The sequence below is a fragment of the Hyla sarda genome, unplaced genomic scaffold (genome assembly GCF_029499605.1).
Source record: "Hyla sarda isolate aHylSar1 unplaced genomic scaffold, aHylSar1.hap1 scaffold_960, whole genome shotgun sequence".
Lineage (NCBI taxonomy): Eukaryota > Metazoa > Chordata > Amphibia > Anura > Hylidae > Hyla > Hyla sarda.
In genome coordinates, this window is record NW_026610990.1 from 33,716 (window position 1) to 52,017 (window position 18,302).

The following is an 18,302-nucleotide window of genomic DNA, read 5'->3' on the forward strand; positions in this document are numbered from 1 at the left end:
ACAGACAAGTCGCATCGGCTGAAAGTAGGCCAGAATGTCAGTCCATGTTGGAGCAGGTTTAGATACAGTCTAAAGCATAGATCTCAAAGTCTGTGCACAGAATTTAGCAAGGGCCTCGCACCTTCTGATGCATCAGGTAGGTGCACTATAGCATAGCCTAACCCTCTGTACTTTGGTCTATATTGATGCGGGACATAGACAGCCAGCTGATGACCAATCCATTAGTGCAATGGATGGCTGGAAGCATTTGTCTTTGCCTTTGCAATACCACAGAAGCAATGCATGGTCAATGTACAGCAATGACACACCTGTGTGAACAGCCAGGAGACCCCCCCATGTTATGTTACATAGTTACATAGTTAGTACGGTCGAAAAAAGACATATGTCCATCAAGTTCAACCAGGGAATTAAGGGGTAGGGGTGTGGCGCGATATTGGGGAAGGGATGAGATTTTATATTTCTTCATAAGCATTAATCTTATTTTGTCAATTAGGAACATTCAGCACCCACCCGCTATCAAGGCAGCTGCCTATCATGTCATGCCCTACCTGCACAGGTGTGCTGGCTACTCAAATGATCCAATTAAGGAGGCCATTTAGTCAGCAGCAGCAGAAGTCCTGTGCCTGGACGCTCCAACAGCGGCCAGACACAAGCAGAAGCAGCAGAAGCAGCAGCAGCACCACCTTTTGTTTTTTGGCTGCAGCAGCAGCAGCAGCAAGGCCCACAGGGCTGGCTAGCTGGCTAGCCAGCAAGCAGGTAGCAATGAAAGTAGGAATCTTTCTTTTTAACCCTGTAAGGGGGTGGTGCACTGTACCCGAAGATACTGCCATATCGGGTCAATGCATAGGGCGACGGAAGCAAGCTTCGAAATCGGCCCCCGTTCTCAAAAATCCATTTAATATATGGTCCCCAGATAGGGGACGTATCAGATATTAAACTGATAAGAACAGATACTACACTTGATCTTAGCCAAAAGGCCGAGAAGCGATAACCGTGAAAGGGGCGGGCCCAACAAGGTCCCCTTCATGGGCACTATCACTGCTTGCTGTCAGGGAGGCTGCCAGACAATTTTCCATGCACACTCTGGGCTGGGGGGCAGTCAACCACCAGTACACACAGCAGAACCTAAACCCATACCATTATTGCTAAGCAGCAAGACAGGGGCCCATTGCACTCCCACGGGGCCTTTTTAAATGCAATCCATAACCCGGATTTGCCAGGAACCCTTCTTACTCCTCCTACTTGCATGTGACACTGGGCTTAGGATCTGCATAGGAAACACACACACAAGCACACACCTACCTTTGTTGCCTGCAGATGCCTCCTTGGCTGTCCCCAAACGGTATCAAACCAACACCCACGGGAAGCTGTAAGCATAGAGGACATGCCTGCACCCCATTGGACTTACCTGTGTGGGTTAAATCCGGGTTATTTGACAACCTATGGCGGTGATGGTTCTGCTCAGGCAGAGCAGTGCTGATGCTCCTCATAAAGCTGTCGCTGCTGTGAAGGTTCTAGGTGACATCACAATCCCTATGGTTACATACACAACAAAGCTGGGTTGTTGTTGTTTACACTCTGCAAGGCCTGTGGAAGTGAGTGACATCATAGCACTGTAGTTCTGAGGGTTCTAGATGGATGCAACAATCTCCTGTTGCTTCTATGAAGGCCGTAATAGACGACATCACCAAACAGCTCCATAGTCACATACACAGCAAAGGAGAGATGTTGTTTACACCTAGTGATGTCAGTGGTATTGAGTGACATCACAGCACAGTGCTAAGGCTCCTGGGCCTGGACACAGCAGCGGCTGCAATATCTCAACGGAGAATACGTTTATATATATGTGTGTGTGTGCGCGTATATATATATATATATATATATATATATATATATATATATATATATATTTCTCCGCCGAAATCACTTTTAAACCCATTTCCACCTTTTTTTCCCTTCTCTTCCTCTTACTTTTTTTTCACGTTTTTTTACGTTTTTCTCCTTTTCGCCTCTTTTCTGGGCGTATTATTCTTCTTTTTCTTCTTTTTTTTCGTCTAATGCATACCCCATCAGTGCAGCAATGCTTATTCAATACCGCCAGCAGATGGAGACACTGGGGGATAATTTTCTAAGGATTTATACTGATTTTTCCTGTCTGAATTTGTCGCACAGAAAGTTGCAGGCCAAATATGTGTGACATTTCTGCGACTTTAGCTTCTAGAGCATTTTTACAACATTATACATAGGTGCTGAATACATAAAAAGCGACTGTTCAGCGACAGACAAGTCGCATCGGCTGAAAGTAGGCCAGAATGTCAGTCCATGTTGGAGCAGGTTTAGATACAGTCTAAAGCATAGATCTCAAAGTCTGTGCACAGAATTTAGCAAGGGCCTCGCACCTTCTGATGCATCAGGTAGGTGCACAATAGCATAGCCTAACCCTCTGTACTTTGGTCTATATTGATGCGGGACATAGACAGCCAGCTGATGACCAATCCATTAGTGCAATGGATGGCTGGAAGCATTTGTCTTTGCCTTTGCAATACCACAGAAGCAATGCATGGTCAATGTACAGCAATGACACACCTGTGTGAACAGCCAGGAGACCCCCCCCCCCATGTTATGTTACATAGTTACATAGTTAGTACGGTCGAAAAAAGACATATGTCCATCAAGTTCAACCAGGGAATTAAGGGGTAGGGGTGTGGCGCGATATTGGGGAAGGGATGAGATTTTATATTTCTTCATAAGCATTAATCTTATTTTGTCAATTAGGAACATTCAGCACCCACCCGCTATCAAGGCAGCTGCCTATCATGTCATGCCCTACCTGCACAGGTGTGCTGGCTACTCAAATGATCCAATTAAGGAGGCCATTTAGTCAGCAGCAGCAGAAGTCCTGTGCCTGGACGCTCCAACAGCGGCCAGACACAAGCAGAAGCAGCAGAAGCAGCAGAAGCAGCAGCAGCACCACCTTTTGTTTTTTGGCTGCAGCAGCAGCAGCAGCAGCAAGGCCCACAGGGCTGGCTAGCTGGCTAGCCAGCAAGCAGGTAGCAATGAAAGTAGGAATCTTTCTTTTTAACCCTGTAAGGGGGTGGTGCACTGTACCCGAAGATACTGCCATATCGGGTCAATGCATAGGGCGACGGAAGCAAGCTTCGAAATCGGCCCCCGTTCTCAAAAATCCATTTAATATATGGTCCCCAGATAGGGGACGTATCAGATATTAAACTGATAAGAACAGATACTACACTTGATCTTAGCCAAAAGGCCGAGAAGCGATAACCGTGAAAGGGGCGGGCCCAACAAGGTCCCCTTCATGGGCACTATCACTGCTTGCTGTCAGGGAGGCTGCCAGACAATTTTCCATGCACACTCTGGGCTGGGGGGCAGTCAACCACCAGTACACACAGCAGAACCTAAACCCATACCATTATTGCTAAGCAGCAAGACAGGGGCCCATTGCACTCCCACGGGGCCTTTTTAAATGCAATCCATAACCCGGATTTGCCAGGAACCCTTCTTACTCCTCCTACTTGCATGTGACACTGGGCTTAGGATCTGCATAGGAAACACACACACAAGCACACACCTACCTTTGTTGCCTGCAGATGCCTTCTTGGCTGTCCCCAAACGGTATCAAACCAACACCCACGGGAAGCTGTAAGCATAGAGGACATGCCTGCACCCCATTGGACTTACCTGTGTGGGTTAAATCCGGGTTATTTGACAACCTATGGCGGTGATGGTTCTGCTCAGGCAGAGCAGTGCTGATGCTCCTCATAAAGCTGTCGCTGCTGTGAAGGTTCTAGGTGACATCACAATCCCTATGGTTACATACACAACAAAGCTGGGTTGTTGTTGTTTACACTCTGCAAGGCCTGTGGAAGTGAGTGACATCATAGCACTGTAGTTCTGAGGGTTCTAGATGGATGCAACAATCTCCTGTTGCTTCTATGAAGGCCATAATAGACGACATCACCAAACAGCTCCATAGTCACATACACAGCAAAGGAGAGATGTTGTTTACACCTAGTGATGTCAGTGGTATTGAGTGACATCACAGCACAGTGCTAAGGCTCCTGGGCCTGGACACAGCAGCGGCTGCAATATCTCAACGGAGAATACGTTTATATATATGTGTGTGTGTGCGCGTATATATATATATATATATATATATATATATATATATATATATATATATATATATATATTTCTCCGCCGAAATCACTTTTAAACCCATTTCCACCTTTTTTTCCCTTCTCTTCCTCTTACTTTTTTTTCACGTTTTTTTACGTTTTTCTCCTTTTCGCCTCTTTTCTGGGCGTATTATTCTTCTTTTTCTTCTTTTTTTTCGTCTAATGCATACCCCATCAGTGCAGCAATGCTTATTCAATACCGCCAGCAGATGGAGACACTGGGGGATAATTTTCTAAGGATTTATACTGATTTTTCCTGTCTGAATTTGTCGCACAGAAAGTTGCAGGCCAAATATGTGTGACATTTCTGCGACTTTAGCTTCTAGAGCATTTTTACAACATTATACATAGGTGCTGAATACATAAAAAGCGACTGTTCAGCGACAGACAAGTCGCATCGGCTGAAAGTAGGCCAGAATGTCAGTCCATGTTGGAGCAGGTTTAGATACAGTCTAAAGCATAGATCTCAAAGTCTGTGCACAGAATTTAGCAAGGGCCTCGCACCTTCTGATGCATCAGGTAGGTGCACTATAGCATAGCCTAACCCTCTGTACTTTGGTCTATATTGATGCGGGACATAGACAGCCAGCTGATGACCAATCCATTAGTGCAATGGATGGCTGGAAGCATTTGTCTTTGCCTTTGCAATACCACAGAAGCAATGCATGGTCAATGTACAGCAATGACACACCTGTGTGAACAGCCAGGAGACCCCCCCATGTTATGTTACATAGTTACATAGTTAGTACGGTCGAAAAAAGACATATGTCCATCAAGTTCAACCAGGGAATTAAGGGGTAGGGGTGTGGCGCGATATTGGGGAAGGGATGAGATTTTATATTTCTTCATAAGCATTAATCTTATTTTGTCAATTAGGAACATTCAGCACCCACCCGCTATCAAGGCAGCTGCCTATCATGTCATGCCCTACCTGCACAGGTGTGCTGGCTACTCAAATGATCCAATTAAGGAGGCCATTTAGTCAGCAGCAGCAGAAGTCCTGTGCCTGGACGCTCCAACAGCGGCCAGACACAAGCAGAAGCAGCAGAAGCAGCAGCAGCACCACCTTTTGTTTTTTGGCTGCAGCAGCAGCAGTAGCAGCAAGGCCCACAGGGCTGGCTAGCTGGCTAGCCAGCAAGCAGGTAGCAATGAAAGTAGGAATCTTTCTTTTTAACCCTGTAAGGGGGTGGTGCACTGTACCCGAAGATACTGCCATATCGGGTCAATGCATAGGGCGACGGAAGCAAGCTTCGAAATCGGCCCCCGTTCTCAAAAATCCATTTAATATATGGTCCCCAGATAGGGGACGTATCAGATATTCAACTGATAAGAACAGATACTACACTTGATCTTAGCCAAAAGGCCGAGAAGCGATAACCGTGAAAGGGGCGGGCCCAACAAGGTCCCCTTCATGGGCACTATCACTGCTTGCTGTCAGGGAGGCTGCCAGACAATTTTCCATGCACACTCTGGGCTGGGGGGCAGTCAACCACCAGTACACACAGCAGAACCTAAACCCATACCATTATTGCTAAGCAGCAAGACAGGGGCCCATTGCACTCCCACGGGGCCTTTTTAAATGCAATCCATAACCCGGATTTGCCAGGAACCCTTCTTACTCCTCCTACTTGCATGTGACACTGGGCTTAGGATCTGCATAGGAAACACACACACAAGCACACACCTACCTTTGTTGCCTGCAGATGCCTCCTTGGCTGTCCCCAAACGGTATCAAACCAACACCCACGGGAAGCTGTAAGCATAGAGGACATGCCTGCACCCCATTGGACTTACCTGTGTGGGTTAAATCCGGGTTATTTGACAACCTATGGCGGTGATGGTTCTGCTCAGGCAGAGCAGTGCTGATGCTCCTCATAAAGCTGTCGCTGCTGTGAAGGTTCTAGGTGACATCACAATCCCTATGGTTACATACACAACAAAGCTGGGTTGTTGTTGTTTACACTCTGCAAGGCCTGTGGAAGTGAGTGACATCATAGCACTGTAGTTCTGAGGGTTCTAGATGGATGCAACAATCTCCTGTTGCTTCTATGAAGGCCATAATAGACGACATCACCAAACAGCTCCATAGTCACATACACAGCAAAGGAGAGATGTTGTTTACACCTAGTGATGTCAGTGGTATTGAGTGACATCACAGCACAGTGCTAAGGCTCCTGGGCCTGGACACAGCAGCGGCTGCAATATCTCAACGGAGAATACGTTTATATATATGTGTGTGTGTGCGCGTATATATATATATATATATATATATATATATATATATATATATATATATATTTCTCCGCCGAAATCACTTTTAAACCCATTTCCACCTTTTTTTCCCTTCTCTTCCTCTTACTTTTTTTTCACGTTTTTTTACGTTTTTCTCCTTTTCGCCTCTTTTCTGGGCGTATTATTCTTCTTTTTCTTCTTTTTTTTCGTCTAATGCATACCCCATCAGTGCAGCAATGCTTATTCAATACCGCCAGCAGATGGAGACACTGGGGGATAATTTTCTAAGGATTTATACTGATTTTTCCTGTCTGAATTTGTCGCACAGAAAGTTGCAGGCCAAATATGTGTGACATTTCTGCGACTTTAGCTTCTAGAGCATTTTTACAACATTATACATAGGTGCTGAATACATAAAAAGCGACTGTTCAGCGACAGACAAGTCGCATCGGCTGAAAGTAGGCCAGAATGTCAGTCCATGTTGGAGCAGGTTTAGATACAGTCTAAAGCATAGATCTCAAAGTCTGTGCACAGAATTTAGCAAGGGCCTCGCACCTTCTGATGCATCAGGTAGGTGCACTATAGCATAGCCTAACCCTCTGTACTTTGGTCTATATTGATGCGGGACATAGACAGCCAGCTGATGACCAATCCATTAGTGCAATGGATGGCTGGAAGCATTTGTCTTTGCCTTTGCAATACCACAGAAGCAATGCATGGTCAATGTACAGCAATGACACACCTGTGTGAACAGCCAGGAGACCCCCCCATGTTATGTTACATAGTTACATAGTTAGTACGGTCGAAAAAAGACATATGTCCATCAAGTTCAACCAGGGAATTAAGGGGTAGGGGTGTGGCGCGATATTGGGGAAGGGATGAGATTTTATATTTCTTCATAAGCATTAATCTTATTTTGTCAATTAGGAACATTCAGCACCCACCCGCTATCAAGGCAGCTGCCTATCATGTCATGCCCTACCTGCACAGGTGTGCTGGCTACTCAAATGATCCAATTAAGGAGGCCATTTAGTCAGCAGCAGCAGAAGTCCTGTGCCTGGACGCTCCAACAGCGGCCAGACACAAGCAGAAGCAGCAGAAGCAGCAGCAGCACCACCTTTTGTTTTTTGGCTGCAGCAGCAGCAGCAGCAGCAAGGCCCACAGGGCTGGCTAGCTGGCTAGCCAGCAAGCAGGTAGCAATGAAAGTAGGAATCTTTCTTTTTAACCCTGTAAGGGGGTGGTGCACTGTACCCGAAGATACTGCCATATCGGGTCAATGCATAGGGCGACGGAAGCAAGCTTCGAAATCGGCCCCCGTTCTCAAAAATCCATTTAATATATGGTCCCCAGATAGGGGACGTATCAGATATTAAACTGATAAGAACAGATACTACACTTGATCTTAGCCAAAAGGCCGAGAAGCGATAACCGTGAAAGGGGCGGGCCCAACAAGGTCCCCTTCATGGGCACTATCACTGCTTGCTGTCAGGGAGGCTGCCAGACAATTTTCCATGCACACTCTGGGCTGGGGGGCAGTCAACCACCAGTACACACAGCAGAACCTAAACCCATACCATTATTGCTAAGCAGCAAGACAGGGGCCCATTGCACTCCCACGGGGCCTTTTTAAATGCAATCCATAACCCGGATTTGCCAGGAACCCTTCTTACTCCTCCTACTTGCATGTGACACTGGGCTTAGGATCTGCATAGGAAACACACACACAAGCACACACCTACCTTTGTTGCCTGCAGATGCCTCCTTGGCTGTCCCCAAACGGTATCAAACCAACACCCACGGGAAGCTGTAAGCATAGAGGACATGCCTGCACCCCATTGGACTTACCTGTGTGGGTTAAATCCGGGTTATTTGACAACCTATGGCGGTGATGGTTCTGCTCAGGCAGAGCAGTGCTGATGCTCCTCATAAAGCTGTCGCTGCTGTGAAGGTTCTAGGTGACATCACAATCCCTATGGTTACATACACAACAAAGCTGGGTTGTTGTTGTTTACACTCTGCAAGGCCTGTGGAAGTGAGTGACATCATAGCACTGTAGTTCTGAGGGTTCTAGATGGATGCAACAATCTCCTGTTGCTTCTATGAAGGCCATAATAGACGACATCACCAAACAGCTCCATAGTCACATACACAGCAAAGGAGAGATGTTGTTTACACCTAGTGATGTCAGTGGTATTGAGTGACATCACAGCACAGTGCTAAGGCTCCTGGGCCTGGACACAGCAGCGGCTGCAATATCTCAACGGAGAATACGTTTATATATATGTGTGTGTGTGCGCGTATATATATATATATATATATATATATATATATATATATATATTTCTCCGCCGAAATCACTTTTAAACCCATTTCCACCTTTTTTTCCCTTCTCTTCCTCTTACTTTTTTTTCACGTTTTTTTACGTTTTTCTCCTTTTCGCCTCTTTTCTGGGCGTATTATTCTTCTTTTTCTTCTTTTTTTTCGTCTAATGCATACCCCATCAGTGCAGCAATGCTTATTCAATACCGCCAGCAGATGGAGACACTGGGGGATAATTTTCTAAGGATTTATACTGATTTTTCCTGTCTGAATTTGTCGCACAGAAAGTTGCAGGCCAAATATGTGAGACATTTCTGCGACTTTAGCTTCTAGAGCATTTTTACAACATTATACATAGGTGCTGAATACATAAAAAGCGACTGTTCAGCGACAGACAAGTCGCATCGGCTGAAAGTAGGCCAGAATGTCAGTCCATGTTGGAGCAGGTTTAGATACAGTCTAAAGCATAGATCTCAAAGTCTGTGCACAGAATTTAGCAAGGGCCTCGCACCTTCTGATGCATCAGGTAGGTGCACTATAGCATAGCCTAACCCTCTGTACTTTGGTCTATATTGATGCGGGACATAGACAGCCAGCTGATGACCAATCCATTAGTGCAATGGATGGCTGGAAGCATTTGTCTTTGCCTTTGCAATACCACAGAAGCAATGCATGGTCAATGTACAGCAATGACACACCTGTGTGAACAGCCAGGAGACCCCCCCATGTTATGTTACATAGTTACATAGTTAGTACGGTCGAAAAAAGACATATGTCCATCAAGTTCAACCAGGGAATTAAGGGGTAGGGGTGTGGCGCGATATTGGGGAAGGGATGAGATTTTATATTTCTTCATAAGCATTAATCTTATTTTGTCAATTAGGAACATTCAGCACCCACCCGCTATCAAGGCAGCTGCCTATCATGTCATGCCCTACCTGCACAGGTGTGCTGGCTACTCAAATGATCCAATTAAGGAGGCCATTTAGTCAGCAGCAGCAGAAGTCCTGTGCCTGGACGCTCCAACAGCGGCCAGACACAAGCAGAAGCAGCAGAAGCAGCAGCAGCACCACCTTTTGTTTTTTGGCTGCAGCAGCAGCAGCAAGGCCCACAGGGCTGGCTAGCTGGCTAGCCAGCAAGCAGGTAGCAATGAAAGTAGGAATCTTTCTTTTTAACCCTGTAAGGGGGTGGTGCACTGTACCCGAAGATACTGCCATATCGGGTCAATGCATAGGGCGACGGAAGCAAGCTTCGAAATCGGCCCCCGTTCTCAAAAATCCATTTAATATATGGTCCCCAGATAGGGGACGTATCAGATATTAAACTGATAAGAACAGATACTACACTTGATCTTAGCCAAAAGGCCGAGAAGCGATAACCGTGAAAGGGGCGGGCCCAACAAGGTCCCCTTCATGGGCACTATCACTGCTTGCTGTCAGGGAGGCTGCCAGACAATTTTCCATGCACACTCTGGGCTGGGGGGCAGTCAACCACCAGTACACACAGCAGAACCTAAACCCATACCATTATTGCTAAGCAGCAAGACAGGGGCCCATTGCACTCCCACGGGGCCTTTTTAAATGCAATCCATAACCCGGATTTGCCAGGAACCCTTCTTACTCCTCCTACTTGCATGTGACACTGGGCTTAGGATCTGCATAGGAAACACACACACAAGCACACACCTACCTTTGTTGCCTGCAGATGCCTCCTTGGCTGTCCCCAAACGGTATCAAACCAACACCCACGGGAAGCTGTAAGCATAGAGGACATGCCTGCACCCCATTGGACTTACCTGTGTGGGTTAAATCCGGGTTATTTGACAACCTATGGCGGTGATGGTTCTGCTCAGGCAGAGCAGTGCTGATGCTCCTCATAAAGCTGTCGCTGCTGTGAAGGTTCTAGGTGACATCACAATCCCTATGGTTACATACACAACAAAGCTGGGTTGTTGTTGTTTACACTCTGCAAGGCCTGTGGAAGTGAGTGACATCATAGCACTGTAGTTCTGAGGGTTCTAGATGGATGCAACAATCTCCTGTTGCTTCTATGAAGGCCATAATAGACGACATCACCAAACAGCTCCATAGTCACATACACAGCAAAGGAGAGATGTTGTTTACACCTAGTGATGTCAGTGGTATTGAGTGACATCACAGCACAGTGCTAAGGCTCCTGGGCCTGGACACAGCAGCGGCTGCAATATCTCAACGGAGAATACGTTTATATATATGTGTGTGTGTGCGCGTATATATATATATATATATATATATATATATATATATATATATTCTCCGCCGAAATCACTTTTAAACCCATTTCCACCTTTTTTTCCCTTCTCTTCCTCTTACTTTTTTTTCACGTTTTTTTACGTTTTTCTCCTTTTCGCCTCTTTTCTGGGCGTATTATTCTTCTTTTTCTTCTTTTTTTTCGTCTAATGCATACCCCATCAGTGCAGCAATGCTTATTCAATACCGCCAGCAGATGGAAACACTGGGGGATAATTTTCTAAGGATTTATACTGATTTTTCCTGTCTGAATTTGTCGCACAGAAAGTTGCAGGCCAAATATGTGTGACATTTCTGCGACTTTAGCTTCTAGAGCATTTTTACAACATTATACATAGGTGCTGAATACATAAAAAGCGACTGTTCAGCGACAGACAAGTCGCATCGGCTGAAAGTAGGCCAGAATGTCAGTCCATGTTGGAGCAGGTTTAGATACAGTCTAAAGCATAGATCTCAAAGTCTGTGCACAGAATTTAGCAAGGGCCTCGCACCTTCTGATGCATCAGGTAGGTGCACAATAGCATAGCCTAACCCTCTGTACTTTGGTCTATATTGATGCGGGACATAGACAGCCAGCTGATGACCAATCCATTAGTGCAATGGATGGCTGGAAGCATTTGTCTTTGCCTTTGCAATACCACAGAAGCAATGCATGGTCAATGTACAGCAATGACACACCTGTGTGAACAGCCAGGAGACCCCCCCATGTTATGTTACATAGTTACATAGTTAGTACGGTCGAAAAAAGACATATGTCCATCAAGTTCAACCAGGGAATTAAGGGGTAGGGGTGTGGCGCGATATTGGGGAAGGGATGAGATTTTATATTTCTTCATAAGCATTAATCTTATTTTGTCAATTAGGAACATTCAGCACCCACCCGCTATCAAGGCAGCTGCCTATCATGTCATGCCCTACCTGCACAGGTGTGCTGGCTACTCAAATGATCCAATTAAGGAGGCCATTTAGTCAGCAGCAGCAGAAGTCCTGTGCCTGGACGCTCCAACAGCGGCCAGACACAAGCAGAAGCAGCAGAAGCAGCAGCAGCACCACCTTTTGTTTTTTGGCTGCAGCAGCAGCAGCAGCAGCAAGGCCCACAGGGCTGGCTAGCTGGCTAGCCAGCAAGCAGGTAGCAATGAAAGTAGGAATCTTTCTTTTTAACCCTGTAAGGGGGTGGTGCACTGTACCCGAAGATACTGCCATATCGGGTCAATGCATAGGGCGACGGAAGCAAGCTTCGAAATCGGCCCCCGTTCTCAAAAATCCATTTAATATATGGTCCCCAGATAGGGGACGTATCAGATATTAAACTGATAAGAACAGATACTACACTTGATCTTAGCCAAAAGGCCGAGAAGCGATAACCGTGAAAGGGGCGGGCCCAACAAGGTCCCCTTCATGGGCACTATCACTGCTTGCTGTCAGGGAGGCTGCCAGACAATTTTCCATGCACACTCTGGGCTGGGGGGCAGTCAACCACCAGTACACACAGCAGAACCTAAACCCATACCATTATTGCTAAGCAGCAAGACAGGGGCCCATTGCACTCCCACGGGGCCTTTTTAAATGCAATCCATAACCCGGATTTGCCAGGAACCCTTCTTACTCCTCCTACTTGCATGTGACACTGGGCTTAGGATCTGCATAGGAAACACACACACAAGCACACACCTACCTTTGTTGCCTGCAGATGCCTCCTTGGCTGTCCCCAAACGGTATCAAACCAACACCCACGGGAAGCTGTAAGCATAGAGGACATGCCTGCACCCCATTGGACTTACCTGTGTGGGTTAAATCCGGGTTATTTGACAACCTATGGCGGTGATGGTTCTGCTCAGGCAGAGCAGTGCTGATGCTCCTCATAAAGCTGTCGCTGCTGTGAAGGTTCTAGGTGACATCACAATCCCTATGGTTACATACACAACAAAGCTGGGTTGTTGTTGTTTACACTCTGCAAGGCCTGTGGAAGTGAGTGACATCATAGCACTGTAGTTCTGAGGGTTCTAGATGGATGCAACAATCTCCTGTTGCTTCTATGAAGGCCATAATAGACGACATCACCAAACAGCTCCATAGTCACATACACAGCAAAGGAGAGATGTTGTTTACACCTAGTGATGTCAGTGGTATTGAGTGACATCACAGCACAGTGCTAAGGCTCCTGGGCCTGGACACAGCAGCGGCTGCAATATCTCAACGGAGAATACGTTTATATATATGTGTGTGTGTGCGCGTATATATATATATATATATATATATATATATATATATATATATATTTCTCCGCCGAAATCACTTTTAAACCCATTTCCACCTTTTTTTCCCTTCTCTTCCTCTTACTTTTTTTTCACGTTTTTTTACGTTTTTCTCCTTTTCGCCTCTTTTCTGGGCGTATTATTCTTCTTTTTCTTCTTTTTTTTCGTCTAATGCATACCCCATCAGTGCAGCAATGCTTATTCAATACCGCCAGCAGATGGAGACACTGGGGGATAATTTTCTAAGGATTTATACTGATTTTTCCTGTCTGAATTTGTCGCACAGAAAGTTGCAGGCCAAATATGTGTGACATTTCTGCGACTTTAGCTTCTAGAGCATTTTTACAACATTATACATAGGTGCTGAATACATAAAAAGCGACTGTTCAGCGACAGACAAGTCGCATCGGCTGAAAGTAGGCCAGAATGTCAGTCCATGTTGGAGCAGGTTTAGATACAGTCTAAAGCATAGATCTCAAAGTCTGTGCACAGAATTTAGCAAGGGCCTCGCACCTTCTGATGCATCAGGTAGGTGCACAATAGCATAGCCTAACCCTCTGTACTTTGGTCTATATTGATGCGGGACATAGACAGCCAGCTGATGACCAATCCATTAGTGCAATGGATGGCTGGAAGCATTTGTCTTTGCCTTTGCAATACCACAGAAGCAATGCATGGTCAATGTACAGCAATGACACACCTGTGTGAACAGCCAGGAGACCCCCCCATGTTATGTTACATAGTTACATAGTTAGTACGGTCGAAAAAAGACATATGTCCATCAAGTTCAACCAGGGAATTAAGGGGTAGGGGTGTGGCGCGATATTGGGGAAGGGATGAGATTTTATATTTCTTCATAAGCATTAATCTTATTTTGTCAATTAGGAACATTCAGCACCCACCCGCTATCAAGGCAGCTGCCTATCATGTCATGCCCTACCTGCACAGGTGTGCTGGCTACTCAAATGATCCAATTAAGGAGGCCATTTAGTCAGCAGCAGCAGAAGTCCTGTGCCTGGACGCTCCAACAGCGGCCAGACACAAGCAGAAGCAGCAGAAGCAGCAGCAGCACCACCTTTTGTTTTTTGGCTGCAGCAGCAGCAGCAGCAGCAAGGCCCACAGGGCTGGCTAGCTGGCTAGCCAGCAAGCAGGTAGCAATGAAAGTAGGAATCTTTCTTTTTAACCCTGTAAGGGGGTGGTGCACTGTACCCGAAGATACTGCCATATCGGGTCAATGCATAGGGCGACGGAAGCAAGCTTCGAAATCGGCCCCCGTTCTCAAAAATCCATTTAATATATGGTCCCCAGATAGGGGACGTATCAGATATTAAACTGATAAGAACAGATACTACACTTGATCTTAGCCAAAAGGCCGAGAAGCGATAACCGTGAAAGGGGCGGGCCCAACAAGGTCCCCTTCATGGGCACTATCACTGCTTGCTGTCAGGGAGGCTGCCAGACAATTTTCCATGCACACTCTGGGCTGGGGGGCAGTCAACCACCAGTACACACAGCAGAACCTAAACCCATACCATTATTGCTAAGCAGCAAGACAGGGGCCCATTGCACTCCCACGGGGCCTTTTTAAATGCAATCCATAACCCGGATTTGCCAGGAACCCTTCTTACTCCTCCTACTTGCATGTGACACTGGGCTTAGGATCTGCATAGGAAACACACACACAAGCACACACCTACCTTTGTTGCCTGCAGATGCCTCCTTGGCTGTCCCCAAACGGTATCAAACCAACACCCACGGGAAGCTGTAAGCATAGAGGACATGCCTGCACCCCATTGGACTTACCTGTGTGGGTTAAATCCGGGTTATTTGACAACCTATGGCGGTGATGGTTCTGCTCAGGCAGAGCAGTGCTGATGCTCCTCATAAAGCTGTCGCTGCTGTGAAGGTTCTAGGTGACATCACAATCCCTATGGTTACATACACAACAAAGCTGGGTTGTTGTTGTTTACACTCTGCAAGGCCTGTGGAAGTGAGTGACATCATAGCACTGTAGTTCTGAGGGTTCTAGATGGATGCAACAATCTCCTGTTGCTTCTATGAAGGCCATAATAGACGACATCACCAAACAGCTCCATAGTCACATACACAGCAAAGGAGAGATGTTGTTTACACCTAGTGATGTCAGTGGTATTGAGTGACATCACAGCACAGTGCTAAGGCTCCTGGGCCTGGACACAGCAGCGGCTGCAATATCTCAACGGAGAATACGTTTATATATATGTGTGTGTGTGCGCGTATATATATATATATATATATATATATATATATATATATATATATTTCTCCGCCGAAATCACTTTTAAACCCATTTCCACCTTTTTTTCCCTTCTCTTCCTCTTACTTTTTTTTCACGTTTTTTTACGTTTTTCTCCTTTTCGCCTCTTTTCTGGGCGTATTATTCTTCTTTTTCTTCTTTTTTTTCGTCTAATGCATACCCCATCAGTGCAGCAATGCTTATTCAATACCGCCAGCAGATGGAGACACTGGGGGATAATTTTCTAAGGATTTATACTGATTTTTCCTGTCTGAATTTGTCGCACAGAAAGTTGCAGGCCAAATATGTGTGACATTTCTGCGACTTTAGCTTCTAGAGCATTTTTACAACATTATACATAGGTGCTGAATACATAAAAAGCGACTGTTCAGCGACAGACAAGTCGCATCGGCTGAAAGTAGGCCAGAATGTCAGTCCATGTTGGAGCAGGTTTAGATACAGTCTAAAGCATAGATCTCAAAGTCTGTGCACAGAATTTAGCAAGGGCCTCGCACCTTCTGATGCATCAGGTAGGTGCACTATAGCATAGCCTAACCCTCTGTACTTTGGTCTATATTGATGCGGGACATAGACAGCCAGCTGATGACCAATCCATTAGTGCAATGGATGGCTGGAAGCATTTGTCTTTGCCTTTGCAATACCACAGAAGCAATGCATGGTCAATGTACAGCAATGACACACCTGTGTGAACAGCCAGGAGACCCCCCCATGTTATGTTACATAGTTACATAGTTAGTACGGTCGAAAAAAGACATATGTCCATCAAGTTCAACCAGGGAATTAAGGGGTAGGGGTGTGGCGCGATATTGGGGAAGGGATGAGATTTTATATTTCTTCATAAGCATTAATCTTATTTTGTCAATTAGGAACATTCAGCACCCACCCGCTATCAAGGCAGCTGCCTATCATGTCATGCCCTACCTGCACAGGTGTGCTGGCTACTCAAATGATCCAATTAAGGAGGCCATTTAGTCAGCAGCAGCAGAAGTCCTGTGCCTGGACGCTCCAACAGCGGCCAGACACAAGCAGAAGCAGCAGAAGCAGCAGCAGCACCACCTTTTGTTTTTTGGCTGCAGCAGCAGCAGCAGCAGCAAGGCCCACAGGGCTGGCTAGCTGGCTAGCCAGCAAGCAGGTAGCAATGAAAGTAGGAATCTTTCTTTTTAACCCTGTAAGGGGGTGGTGCACTGTACCCGAAGATACTGCCATATCGGGTCAATGCATAGGGCGACGGAAGCAAGCTTCGAAATCGGCCCCCGTTCTCAAAAATCCATTTAATATATGGTCCCCAGATAGGGGACGTATCAGATATTAAACTGATAAGAACAGATACTACACTTGATCTTAGCCAAAAGGCCGAGAAGCGATAACCGTGAAAGGGGCGGGCCCAACAAGGTCCCCTTCATGGGCACTATCACTGCTTGCTGTCAGGGAGGCTGCCAGACAATTTTCCATGCACACTCTGGGCTGGGGGGCAGTCAACCACCAGTACACACAGCAGAACCTAAACCCATACCATTATTGCTAAGCAGCAAGACAGGGGCCCATTGCACTCCCACGGGGCCTTTTTAAATGCAATCCATAACCCGGATTTGCCAGGAACCCTTCTTACTCCTCCTACTTGCATGTGACACTGGGCTTAGGATCTGCATAGGAAACACACACACAAGCACACACCTACCTTTGTTGCCTGCAGATGCCTCCTTGGCTGTCCCCAAACGGTATCAAACCAACACCCACGGGAAGCTGTAAGCATAGAGGACATGCCTGCACCCCATTGGACTTACCTGTGTGGGTTAAATCCGGGTTATTTGACAACCTATGGCGGTGATGGTTCTGCTCAGGCAGAGCAGTGCTGATGCTCCTCATAAAGCTGTCGCTGCTGTGAAGGTTCTAGGTGACATCACAATCCCTATGGTTACATACACAACAAAGCTGGGTTGTTGTTGTTTACACTCTGCAAGGCCTGTGGAAGTGAGTGACATCATAGCACTGTAGTTCTGAGGGTTCTAGATGGATGCAACAATCTCCTGTTGCTTCTATGAAGGCCATAATAGACGACATCACCAAACAGCTCCATAGTCACATACACAGCAAAGGAGAGATGTTGTTTACACCTAGTGATGTCAGTGGTATTGAGTGACATCACAGCACAGTGCTAAGGCTCCTGGGCCTGGACACAGCAGCGGCTGCAATATCTCAACGGAGAATACGTTTATATATATGTGTGTGTGTGTGTGCGTATATATATATATATATATATATATATATATATATATATATATATATTTCTCCGCCGAAATCACTTTTAAACCCATTTCCACCTTTTTTTCCCTTCTCTTCCTCTTACTTTTTTTTCACATTTTTTTACATTTTTCTCCTTTTCGCCTCTTTTCTGGGCGTATTATTCTTCTTTTTCTTCTTTTTTTTCGTCTAATGCATACCCCATCAGTGCAGCAATGCTTATTCAATACCGCCAGCAGATGGAGACACTGGGGGATAATTTTCTAAGGATTTATACTGATTTTTCCTGTCTGAATTTGTCGCACAGAAAGTTGCAGGCCAAATATGTGTGACATTTCTGCGACTTTAGCTTCTAGAGCATTTTTACAACATTATACATAGGTGCTGAATACATAAAAAGCGACTGTTCAGCGACAGACAAGTCGCATCGGCTGAAAGTAGGCCAGAATGTCAGTCCATGTTGGAGCAGGTT

General features: G+C 45.9%; 8 non-coding genes across 8 annotated transcripts; all 8 read right to left on the reverse strand.

The window, feature by feature from the left end:
* Positions 1–798: 798 nt before the first annotated feature.
* Positions 799–989, reverse strand: LOC130350999 (U2 spliceosomal RNA). Its single transcript, XR_008887777.1, has one exon. It is a non-coding gene; the product is annotated as a U2 spliceosomal RNA (small nuclear RNA).
* A 2,103-nt stretch (positions 990–3,092) lies between these two features.
* LOC130351000 (U2 spliceosomal RNA) lies at positions 3,093–3,283 on the reverse strand. Its single transcript, XR_008887778.1, has one exon. It is a non-coding gene; the product is annotated as a U2 spliceosomal RNA (small nuclear RNA).
* Positions 3,284–5,383: 2,100 nt separating this feature from the next.
* LOC130350988 (U2 spliceosomal RNA) lies at positions 5,384–5,574 on the reverse strand. The gene has a single exon (XR_008887770.1). It is a non-coding gene; the product is annotated as a U2 spliceosomal RNA (small nuclear RNA).
* Positions 5,575–7,666: 2,092 nt separating this feature from the next.
* On the reverse strand, positions 7,667–7,857 carry LOC130351002 (U2 spliceosomal RNA). The gene has a single exon (XR_008887779.1). It is a non-coding gene; the product is annotated as a U2 spliceosomal RNA (small nuclear RNA).
* A 2,078-nt stretch (positions 7,858–9,935) lies between these two features.
* LOC130351003 (U2 spliceosomal RNA) lies at positions 9,936–10,126 on the reverse strand. Its single transcript, XR_008887780.1, has one exon. It is a non-coding gene; the product is annotated as a U2 spliceosomal RNA (small nuclear RNA).
* A 2,083-nt stretch (positions 10,127–12,209) lies between these two features.
* LOC130351004 (U2 spliceosomal RNA) lies at positions 12,210–12,400 on the reverse strand. Its single transcript, XR_008887781.1, has one exon. It is a non-coding gene; the product is annotated as a U2 spliceosomal RNA (small nuclear RNA).
* A 2,086-nt stretch (positions 12,401–14,486) lies between these two features.
* On the reverse strand, positions 14,487–14,677 carry LOC130351005 (U2 spliceosomal RNA). The gene has a single exon (XR_008887782.1). It is a non-coding gene; the product is annotated as a U2 spliceosomal RNA (small nuclear RNA).
* A 2,086-nt stretch (positions 14,678–16,763) lies between these two features.
* Positions 16,764–16,954, reverse strand: LOC130351007 (U2 spliceosomal RNA). Its single transcript, XR_008887784.1, has one exon. It is a non-coding gene; the product is annotated as a U2 spliceosomal RNA (small nuclear RNA).
* Positions 16,955–18,302: the final 1,348 nt, after the last annotated feature.